This window comes from Pangasianodon hypophthalmus, chromosome 25 (assembly GCF_027358585.1).
Source record: "Pangasianodon hypophthalmus isolate fPanHyp1 chromosome 25, fPanHyp1.pri, whole genome shotgun sequence".
Taxonomy (NCBI): domain Eukaryota; kingdom Metazoa; phylum Chordata; class Actinopteri; order Siluriformes; family Pangasiidae; genus Pangasianodon; species Pangasianodon hypophthalmus.
In genome coordinates, this window is record NC_069734.1 from 12449598 (window position 1) to 12462014 (window position 12417).

Sequence of the window (12417 nt, forward strand, 5' to 3'; positions counted from 1 at the left end):
TAAATAGAAAAATGACAAAAGTAATCTGATCTTGCTGATCAGCTCTGGCAAAACTCATGGCCCTAAATGGTTAATAAGCTGCTCACCACCATGTGATAGAGAGTTAGATGAAAGCATAGTAAAGCTTATTTTAATCCATTTCATTAAACCAATTGTGACTGATCTGATTTTGCCACTTTCTGAGAGCACTATGCCACTATAAATATCAACAAAACATACAAAAACATCATGCACCGTTCATGACTTGCGTGAAAACAAAAGCGTTGTACTAGCACTGCAGTCTGGCACAGTTCTGAGCAGTGGCATGTCTAGACCAATTTTAGAAGTGGTGCCCAGGAAGGCATCAATAATTATAATTAATGATCTGTCAGTGTATAAGTACATGGTAATGCAGCAATTTCTATTAACATTATTTTAAAGGGTACTGTTTACACAAAAAGACACTACACTCCCCACATATGAGACATTCCTCACATGACATTAAATTTTTAACAGAACAAAAAGTGCAAAACTGTGCAAAAATGCTCCTTCAATCAAATGCACACAAAATCACACATAAAGTCAAGAAGTTTAATGATTTAAAATCTTTAAAGTGTAAAACTAAGCAATGGCCCTTTATTCAAATGCACACAAAAAAGCAGTTAATCAGAGTCAGACATCAGTTAGTGTCCATCAGTTAAAGCAGGGCAATTCTTCAGTTCTCTTTCGAACATTTGGTTCGGTCGGTATCTCACTTCATTTGTTTGGTATCTCACTATGGTAATGCCTCAGGCATGACTGAAGCACCAATGACACCATGTCTGCTGATATGGCAGATCTATTGCTGCAGCTGAACCGCAGCTGCCTGCCGTTTCCTCATTCTCACTCTCTTCCCTGTGGAAGATTTTGGAAGCTGTCCTCAGCAGACTTTAGGAAATTACTGCTCAACAGTTTGCAGACAGAGCCTCACAGTAACATCCCAAACACAATATATTCCTTCCTTGGGTCTGATGAGTGATTTTTGCTTAGAATAAGCTAAAAAAAGGAGAGTTCGCTACTCTCAGCACAGCTCCGTACTAGTTTTCACATTATGTTGGACTTACCATACGAAGAGGGTGCAGGCTGTATCATGGTCACTGCAAAAGAGCCAGAGAGCCCTGCGGGAAAAGACCATCTTCCTCACCCATGTGTGTGTAGCGTGTGGATCTCTGCTAAGGATTCGCATAGTCTCTGCATCTCTTGCTTGGGTGCTAAACATGCCCAGGCTGCACTATCTAATCCTGACAGTTGCCCCACTGTGCTTCTTTCTTACCTAAAATCCAGAAAAGAAGGGGGGACTTCAGCTCCAGCTGTGGAATGTGGGAGTCAAAGTCTCATCTAGAAAATTTGCTTGACTGTGCAATTGTGTCAGTGGCAAGCAGAGAGAGATACGAACACACTTAACACATTTGGTGAAGTTGGGTTTCAACATAAACCAAATGAAGGGCTGTCTACGTGGGTCTCAGGCTAAACTCGGTGGTGTTTCAAGCTTTTCTATCAGACGAGCACATCAAAACATTTCACAGTTGCATCTCCATCTTTCAATGAGGGAGATCAGTCTCTCTCGGGATGTTCCTTCGGCTACTAGGCTTAATGGCCTCAATGGTGTCAGTGGTTCCCCTGGGGTTACTGCAGATGAGTGAATTTCAGCACTGGGTGGCGTTGCATGGCATACACCCCAGGAGCCGTCTCAGCCATAGAGTGCTTGTCTCACCAGAATGCATGAGTGCTCTCTGTCATTGGAGAGCCCTGTCTTTTCTCAAAACAGGATGCCCACTTGGTTCTATTTTATTGTGGAAAGTAGTGACAACAGATACAGCTCTCACAGGCTGGGGAGTGCTGCTCAAGGACAGAGTAGTGAGAGGAGTTTGGACTCCTGCACTGAGAAAAATCATCACATATTGGTCAGAACGGACAATACAACAGTGATACCCTATATAAATCAGCAGGGAGGGTACGCTCGCACCAGCTGCACAAGATAGCAAAGAAGCAGACTATATGGAGCAGCGTGAACGTTCTGTCAGTGTGCTCAACGCATGTTCCAGGAATAATGAACAGGGGAGCAGACTTATTGTCCGCTCTATAAGGGGAATGGAAACTGGTTATCCTGTGTGGCAGAGATTCAGGCAGGCTGCCGTAGATCTCTTCAAATCACGTGAAAACGGGCAGTGTCCTCTGTTCTTCTCACTAGCGGGTGACGATGCACCCTTGGGTGTGGATGCACTAACCCATGAGTGACCAGATGTGTTACTGTATGCATTCCCTCCCCTGAGCCTAATCGGCCCACCACTGCTGAGAGTACAGGAATGCGGCCATACGATGATTCTGATCGCCCCATATTGGCTGGGGAGACTATGGGTGGCGGAGATAGTCCAACTGCTCTATGACCAGCCCTGGGCATTATCGGTGTGCAAGGATCTCCTCTCACAAGCAAGGGGGAAAATATTCCACCCCTCTCCTCAGAAACAGCCCCCAGGAGGTCTATGAGCTCACTCCACCAGGGTTATGGCTACGTCTTGAGCACTGTTTAAGGGCATTTCTATCCAGGAAATATGTGCTGCGGCTAGATGGTCTTCCCCACACACGTTTTTGAGATTTTATAGACTGCATGTGACAGAGCCCTTTCTAGCTCACTCGGTCCTGGGAGTGAACAGAGATAAGGTACATTAAGCACTAACATATGCTGTATTTTTCTTTATAAAGGGGTGAATTTACATATCATACCTATCGTTTAGTCTGCTTCAACAGCATATCTGCAATACGGGAGTTGTCTATATCCCATAGTGAGATGCAGAACAAGTGTTAGAAAGAGAACTTTAGGTTAATAAAGTAACCCCAGTTCTCTGATAACATGATGTGAGGAATCTCACAACATTGCCCTCCTTGCAGTTAGCACAGAGAAGAGGCATGCGAAGAATAACCAAGTGGCAGGCAGCTGTGGTGTAGGCAGCAATCAGGAGGCGGGACTCCCTGATTGCTGCAGTGATTGGTCTGCCATATCAATGGTGTCATTGGTGATTCTGCAATCGGTCACGCCTGAGGTGTTCCAATAGTGAGATCCCTCACTTCATGTTATCAGAGAACCAGGGTTACATTAGTAACCTAAATTTTTTGTGGCTACTTGCAAATCGTTTAATGATTTCCCAATCTTTTCTTTCAGCTAATGTGCATTAGTTAAGTAAACATAACTCAGTTAATGGAATCTGATGTGGTGGGCCATGAGGCTATGTTTGCTAGCTAACTAACTTACACCTGCACTCAACTATTTTTGCTACATAGCTGGCAGCATGATTAAGACGATGTCACACAGATTATCCATCATGTCAATATGTCAATATGTGTTGACTGGATGGACATACACTGTACCTTTTTTTCTTCGGTGACAGCTCTGTGCAAGCTTTGCAGAGTCACCATCAACAGGACAGCTTTTCTTTTCAGTAATTCAGAGAAACCGTGTTTTGGTCAGACTGTTGTGGATTGTTATCATAGAGTTACAGTATAGAGAGAGCACGATTCCACAGTTGTCTATTATCCAGTCTGTGCCATCATGGAATGATCAATATGGTGTTAAAAATGTTACTGTTATTGTTCTTTTAAAGTTTCAGATGCCATGATGTATCCATGTAAGTCCACAGTTTTCTATTTTATACTTTATAGGATTTATATTATCATTTCTGATTTATGGCTCTTAAGGTAATATCTTGGAATTTCAATGGTTTAAATGGCGCCGTTAAGAGAACTAAATGTTTGGATTATTTAAGATCTAAACAGGCTGCAGTTGCAGTTTTCAGAATAGGCATTATAAATTAGTTTCTTTTTCTTCATCTGCTAAGAAAACTATGTACACTTAAATCTGAACTAAAAGGATTACTTTTCCATAGAGCTGACTTTATTATACATGGCACAAGGCAATCTTATTACTCCAACAGTGAGAAACCAAGTAAATTATTAGCATTACGGATCAAACAGATGGAATCTAAAGCAAATATACACACCGTAAGGAGAGAAGGCGTTTTATGCACCCAACCCGAGGATATAAACCAGACCTTTAAAAGTCATTATACTACTAGTTATCAACAGCATATATCTTTTCTTCAGCAGTTTCATCTTCCTAAACTTGATTAACATTATCAGGAGATGTTGGATTGCCCCATGTCCCTCGAAGAACTGAAACTTGATGCCCTGGACTTGATGCCAAAGAACAAAGCTCCAGGCACTGACGGAATTCCCCCTGAACTGATTTCTGCCATTTGGGATATAGTATCACCACTCATTCTTAATTCATTTAATTTTGCGATTGAAAATGGAGCCCTACTCCATTACTTAAGAAAGGCAAGGATCCCTTAGAATGCGCCAGCTATCGACCTATTAGTTTAATCACCACTGATGCTAAACTTTTCGCTAAAACTCTAGCTCTCAGATTGAATAAATGCATAGATAAGATTATTAACTATGATCAGTCCGGTTTTCTCAAAGATCGCCTTGCATCTGATAACATCAGACGACTATTACATATCATCCATAGGTCCGACTCTTAGTCATTTCTTTGGACACGGAGAAGGCTTTCGATAGAATCGAATGGAGCTTTCTTTGGGTAGTGCTTGAATATGTAGGGGTTGGGAAAGGATTTATTAAAATCCCCCCTATCGCTTCTGCTTTTTATTCTATCAGTGGAGCTGTTGGTTCAAGCAGTACACCAGTCATCAACAATACAACCTATTATTTGTGTAAATACCTCTCATAAAATCTCTCTTTACGCTGATGATATTTTGCTCTATGTCTCCAATATTTCTGTGTCCGTTCCTGAATGCTTAAATCTTTTTAACATTTTTGGTACTCTCTCAGGTTACAAAATTAATTGGAATAAATCAGCTTTAATGCCTCTTAATGATGCAGCGAAAAAGGAATGCAATAGTCTACTTTCCATGATCCCCATAGCTAAACAATTGACGTATATAGGCATTACTATAGTTTCTCCAATTCATCTTATCCCCAAGTGCAATTATTTAACGCTCCTGAATAAGATCAAAGAAGATTTGGATAGGTGGTCCCCCTTGTGTCTTGCTCTTCATGGAAGGATATCTACTATTAAAATGAATGTGATTCCAAGGGTCAATTTTCTGTTTTCTATGTTACCACTAGCACCACCTGAATGTTTTTTCAAAGAACTTAATTCGGCTATTTCTAGATTTATATGGGATAAGAAAAAACCCAGAATTCGACTTAAGACAATGCAGCGCAAGAAACTTGACGGAAGTTTGTCTCTTCCTGATTTTAAATTATATAATTTAGCTTTTCAAATAAGACCACTTAAAACCTGGGTCAATTCTGACTCTTTGGTTCCATGGCATGATTTAGAAGTAAATATTACTCATCCAGCTCGCTTACAATATCTCCCCTTTTCAGATGTTTCTAAATATTCCAAGAAAAATTATGGACCAATTATTGAATCTCCCTTGATGTATGGAAAAGGGTTGAGAAAATGATGGGAGGCCCTTTCTTATTCACCAAAACAACACCAATATGGCACAATAATTGCTTTTGTACTGGTAATAAACCCTTTGTTTCTGAAGCCTGGTCTAATTGTGGTATTCATAATTGTGGTATTCAAAGATATTTTTGGAGAAAAGGGGCTCAAATCATTTCAGGAACTAAGTACAGAGTTTTCTCTACCTGTATTTTCTTTCTTTCCATATTTAAGATTGAGATCAGCTCTAAAAGCCTATGGTGTTCCCTGGGCCACTAACATACTACCACACCCCTTGTGGGAGTGCCTGGACTCTAATACCCCTTTTAGTGGCCTGGTTTCTAAGGTCTATAACTCTGTTCTTTTAATGCAGTACTCTTATATTCCAGCTACTTACTCCTGGGAAAGGGAAGGTTTAACTAAACCTGATTGGGATGTGGTATGGGCCAGATGTTTCATGGCATCCAAGAACCTGGCACATCAGATGATCCATTATAAATGTATTAATAGGGCTTATTTTACTCCTAGTGTATTGTGTAAGATGAAGATTAGACCGGATCCATACTGTCATCTCTGTAATAAATCTGCAGTAGGTTCTTATTTTCACATGTTCTGGGAATGCCCAGTGGTGTTTTCTTTTTGGACTTTTGTAAGTACTGCTCTTTCAGATATACTACATATGGCTATACCTCAAGAAGCTTTTCTTTTTCTACTGTTAGGTGACTCTGCTCGAAATTTGAACTCTCACCAAAAAAGGATTTTATTAGCAGCAGGTACTGCTGCTAAGAAGACTATTTTAAAACTATGGATAGAACTATCCACCCCTACATCCCTCACATGGTTATCCTATTTCAGAGACATTGTCTTGCTGGAAGTCTTCTTCAAACAGTGGATTGTGATGCCTTCACTCCTGGTTTTTGGTGATGTCACTGACTGTTGTTTTGGGGTTTTTCTTCACAGCTCTCACAATGTTTCTGTCATCAACTGCTGTTGTTTTCCTGGGTGACCTGTTTGATGTCTGGGTGTTAGTATACCAGTGAATTCTTTCTGTTTCAGGACATTCCAAATTGTTGTATTGGCTATGCCCATTGCTTGTGCTTGTTTCCCTGTTTCCTCAGCTTCAAAATGGCTTGATTTTCTCCTACAATCTATTGCACATTTAAATGCCAGAAGCAGCTGTTCGGATTGTGTCTGATTCAGTTTTAGTGACATAGGAGGCCTCTGCATTTGCCTACCAATAATTTTTGGGGTTTAGCACATGTTTTTTTTAATGTTAAAGGTTAAATGGTCAAGGACCATGTTTTGGCTGTTTGCTTAGGGACATTGTCGAGTTGAAAGGTGAACTCTCAACCCAGTCTGAGTTTGTGTACGGTCTGGAGGTTTTCTTCAAGGATATTCATGTATTTGGCTGCATTCATCCGTCCCTCAATTGTTATCAGTCTCCCTGTCTCTGCTGCAGAGAAACACCTCCACTGCATGATGCTGCCACCACCATGTTTCACCATAGGAATGGTATTAGCCAGGTGATATGCAGTGCCAGTTTATTGCCAGACATAGTGCTTGCTGTTCTGCCCAAAAAGTTAAATTTTTATCAGACCAGTGAATCTTTTTCCACATGTTGCCAGAGTCCTTTATGCTGACATATGCCTTTTACTCAGCAGTGGCTTCCATCTTGCCACTCTGCCAGGAAGGCCTGATTTATGGAGTGCTGCAGAGATGGTTATTCCACCAACAGGTTCTCCCATCTCTGCACAGGACTTTTGGAGCTCTTTTAGAGTGACTGTTGGGTTCTTACCTCCCTGACCAAGGCACTTCTTTCCCGGATGCCCAATTTTGCCAGATGGCCAGCTCTAGGAAGGTTCAAGATTGTGCCTAGCTTCTTCCATTTCACAATTATTGAGGCCACTGTGGTCCTGGGAAAACTCAAAGCCTTGCCACAATTTGATCGTGGAGATTCACAGACAGTTCCTTGGACTTCATTACATAGCAGTGTAAATTGTGAGCCCTTATAGACCATGGTGTGTGCCTTTCCAAACAGGTGGACTGGGTCCAACTGGGTTCTAGACACATCTCAAGGATAATTAAAGCAAACAGTATGCACCTGACCACATTTTGGAGTGCCACAGCAAAGAGTCTGAATACTTTTGTGAATAGGAGATTTCAGTTTTTGATTTTTAATTAATTTAAAAATCTCTAAAAACATGTTTTCACTTCATTATGGGCGATTAAGTGTAGATTGATGTGTAAAAATGGCAATTATATCCATTCAAATTCAAATTCACAACACAATACAATGTGCAACAAATAAAGGGGTCTGAATTCACTGTATACTGTTCAAAATTAGACAAAAAAGTATTTGGACACTATAGCCTTAACCAGTAGTCTTCTTTCATCTCAGAAATATTAGTAGGTGCATAAACAAGCTCCAGTTAGTTCAGAATGCAGCAGCCAGAGTCCATACTAGAACTAAAAGATATGATTGCATCACCTCTATCTTATCCACACTGCATTGGCTCCCAGTAAAATTTCACATTGATTATAAAATACTACTATTAAAGCACTGAATGGTCTTGTGCTGCAGTACCTGAGTGAACTTCTGGTCTTTTATGATCCGCCTAACACCTACTTTGATCAAAAGGTGCAGCCTCTTTGTTGGTACCTCGAATAATGAAGCCTACAGCAGGGGGCAGAGTTTTCTCTTACAAAGCCCCACAGTTATGGAACAGCCTTCCAATTAGTGTTCGGGACTCAGATACAGTCTCAGTCTTTAAGTCCCCCCACATGGATAGCCCCCCCCAATTTGCATGTTTGTTGACAGTGGAGTGGTTATCGCTTCATGTCCTAGGGCACCCTGATCTCTCTGTTACTTTCTGCGCACACTCTACATTCTCTTAAACCATTACAAGGCAAGAGCACATCTAAAATCTGTGTTTTCTCTCCCTCTCCCTCTCTCTCTCTCTGGCTCTTTTCCCTCTCTTTCTCTCTCTCTCTATTGAGCTGATCCATCGTGATGCTACACTTTTGCTTGGAGTTTTTGTCACCTGAATATTACTTACTGCTGCTAAGGATGGCCCCACATGGATAGCCTAAAGATGATCACCGTGGGATTACTGTGGATGGTACCACATAGAAACAATAAAGATGAGTATGGATGCTCTTTCTTGGATAGCCTTAGGACTACAATTGCTAAGAACAGTTTGGACTCCAGTCTCCATCACTGTACAGTTAATAACTTCAGTTTGATGCAATAGACTTAAAGTTAAACCCATAATGAATTCAGAAATGACTCAGATGCTTATACTCAAGTTCCTGTTAACATAGTTAGCACTTTTTGACCACGGTATACAGTTATAGTTAAATTATTTATAATCACACTATCCGGTGTCACCCAGATGAGGATGGGTTCCCTTTTGAGTCTGGTTTCTCTCAAGGTTTCTTCCTCATATCATCTCTGGCTTGCTCATTGGGGACAAATTTATAAATTTCACATTAATAGCTGGATCTCTGTAAAGCTGCTTTGTGACAATGTTAAAATGTCCATTTTTAAAAGGGCTATATAAATAAAATTGAATTGAATTAAACTGTTAGATCATCCATGAATACCCTGATGGGAAACAAGTGCTTGTCAGTCTTGGTCTTGGGCCCTCTGCACTCGGTCTCCGCTGATTTGACAAGCATGTTAATGGCTAGTGAAAACAGGGTCACCGAGATAGTACAGACTGTGATTATTCCAACTTTGATCTTGTGCCAGCACAAACGTTGCTGCCTCAGAGGAGACTGTAATCCTGAAGTTGTTGTAGTAGTCAGCAATGAGCATTCTCATTCTAAAGGGGACATGGTGTTTGATCTGTGTGAATTGTACCAGCTTGTGTGGTATGGAGCAATATGCATTTGCAAAGTCAAGCCTCAGCACTGACAGGTTGCCCTGGTGTTCTCTGACCTCTATGATGAGCTGAGTTACCATGTCTGTGTGTTCCAGACACTCTGACATTCCTGAGATGCCCCCTTTCTGAACTGAAGTGTCAATGAAACTGTTGTTTGTGAGGAAGGTGCTAAGCCGGTTGTAAACTATGCTGAAGAAGATCTTGGCTTTGATGCTCAACAGGGAGATGATGCTGAACTGATCAATCCCTTTGGAGTTCTCCTCCTTTGGGATCCAAATCCCCTCTGCCATTCTCCACTGTTCTGGAATCTGGTCCCTACTCTAGATAACTCATAGGATCTTCCACAGACATAGCAGGAGTTTAGGACAGACCTTTTCCTGATTCCTGTTACATCCACCTAAGAAAGCATATGTATGAATACAAATAAAGCTGCATTCTCATATATTCTGGAAGTTTCTATGATTTGTTCCTGCAGGCAAATGCCATCTCAAATTGGGCGGAGACCTGTCTTGATAAAAGCAGACATGCTGTACGTGGCAATTAATTTACGGAAAGAAGAATGCATAATTCTGGTCTTTGTTACACAAAGGGCTTTATGGGTGCGGTTTTATGTAATGCCCATTTCTATCGGTTCAAATGGTCATGTGATTATGCCTTTTATGCTTAAGATTGTGGTTTGTGGAATTTTTTTCATGCACTGAAGATGGTCTAACTGACTGAAAACTTAAAAAAATTTTTTTTTTTTGTAGCTCAAACATTTTTGTAACTCATTGTTCTAAAATCATCTTTTGCTTGTAATGCAGTACTCAGTCTTTTTGGTTAGGAGTCTACCAACTTAGCACATCTTGATTTGGCACTTTTACGTCTATGCAAAAATGCTCCAGATCTATCAAATTGTAATGGTATCTCCTGTGCACAGCCTCTTCAAGTCATTCCACAGCTTTTCTATAGGCTTTAAGGCTGGCCTCTGACTGGGCCATTCCAAAACGTCTTCTTCTTGTGAAGCCATTCCTTGGATGACTTAGATTTTTGTGCTTGGGGTCTTTATCATGCTGGAAGGTGAACATTTTCTTCAAGGATAGATAGATTTATTTTATAATTCATAAATATGATTGTTTACAATTTAAAAAGTCTAAATAAATTACAGTATCAGTGTATCATAAATATTTTAATTACTAAATATGAATATTAAGTTCAATTCAATTCAATTTTATTTGTATAGTGATTTTAACAATGGACACTGTCACAAAGCAGCTTTACAGAAATAAATACATTCAAATTACATTATATCAAAATAAATTGTAAATATGTTAATTTATCCCTAATGCGCAAGCCAGAGGCGACGGTGGCAAGAAAAAACTCCCTGAGACGATATGAGGAAGAAACCTTGAGAGGAACCATTTTCAAAAGAGAACCCATCCTCATCTGGGTGATAACAGATAGTGCAATTATAAATAAATCCCTTCTATAACTGTGTACTATATGGACAAATAGTGCAATTGTGCAACCAGAAAATTCATCACAGTTTTCACATGAAGTCCGGTTTGTTGAACCTATCCACTGTCCAACTGAGTGCAAAACTGCTCATGGCAACTGCCACCACAGCAGTCGCACTCCCAAGCCATCACAGTACAGCTCCCCATATGAGACCCCAAGCCATCTCCACGGCCCCCATGAGGCACCATCCCCAGCAATCCCACTGATCTTCAGGCCGTTCATGTGGGGCCACCCCCAGCAGAAGCAAGTAATCTCAACTGAGGAGAACTCCATCCAGACCTCGCTGAAGGTGGCAACTCGACATCGGTCATTCACAAGTGCAGATGATTCCCATATGGGTAGTGGTACCGCCTTGCCAAAAAAAATGCCATCACATGACCAGCATGCCAATATGTATTTTTTGTGTCTTCCTCTTCTTCTTTGCACTTTTTGGCAGACTGCAATACCAACTTAAGGTGCAGACCGCCACCTAGTGTGCTAGATTATGAGTTGAGACAATTGAAATACCCTATCAAATGCAATCTTCAGATGATTAACCACAGTTTTAAAAAGTATATTAATATTTCTTTAAAGCTTTAAAAAAAAAATAACAGCAGTAATTTCTTATAAAAATTTTCAGCACAGTCAAACCAGACATTTAAAAAAAAATCTGTTGGCATACATATGCATTATATGACATATTCATTTTTAAATAGATAAAATTAATGAAAAAAAAATAGTAGAGATATGAGAAGAAAGATGTCTTAGAAAAAAAGATAAGAATAAAAAGGACCTCAAAATGTATAGTTTTAATAAGGTATTTACAACAACCTGTGTAATATTTATACATATATTTTAACATTTATAGCCTGCAGGTGGTGGTAATGAACATTTAGACCTTTAGATCAGTGGGCCTCATTTATAAAGCTGGATACAAACAGATTTTTTTGTAAATCATTCGCATAAGTGTTTTCCAAAGAAATTTCATATTCAAGAAAATCCAGTAATTTTGGAAAAAACATTTGTATCCTACTTGTGCTCCTGAGTGTGTGTAAATTTACGCATAGGAAGACTAACTAATGTAAACCTCAACTTGATCAATTTCAAATCATATAATTTGCACTGATTACAGCATTTTTATATATATGGACTATACTGTCTAGTTCTACTTTTTTATTGTGTTTACAGCATTTAGCAGATGCCCTTAGCCAGAGCAACAGATGCCCTTAGCCAGAGCAACTTAAAGAAGAGCTTTGGAGTCTCTATCAAAAGCATATCCTCATGCTAGCTCACCAAGACAGGGACTAACAGTACCATTAGAAAAATTTGTGAAAAGCAGTCATTTTATAGTATTGGCATTTCATTAAATATGAAAAATAAAGAAACACAAACCCATAAATTAAGACAAAAAGCCTCTGTATAAGCGGGGGTTATGCTGGTCTGTCTGCGCATAGCCATAAGTCGTAAACAAATGCCACATCTGACAGAAGATTTAGCACGTCTTTCTTTCTGTGCAACACTTTCAGCAGACTGGCTGAGACAATTTTAAAATTTTAAAGCAGTTTTCCTGTG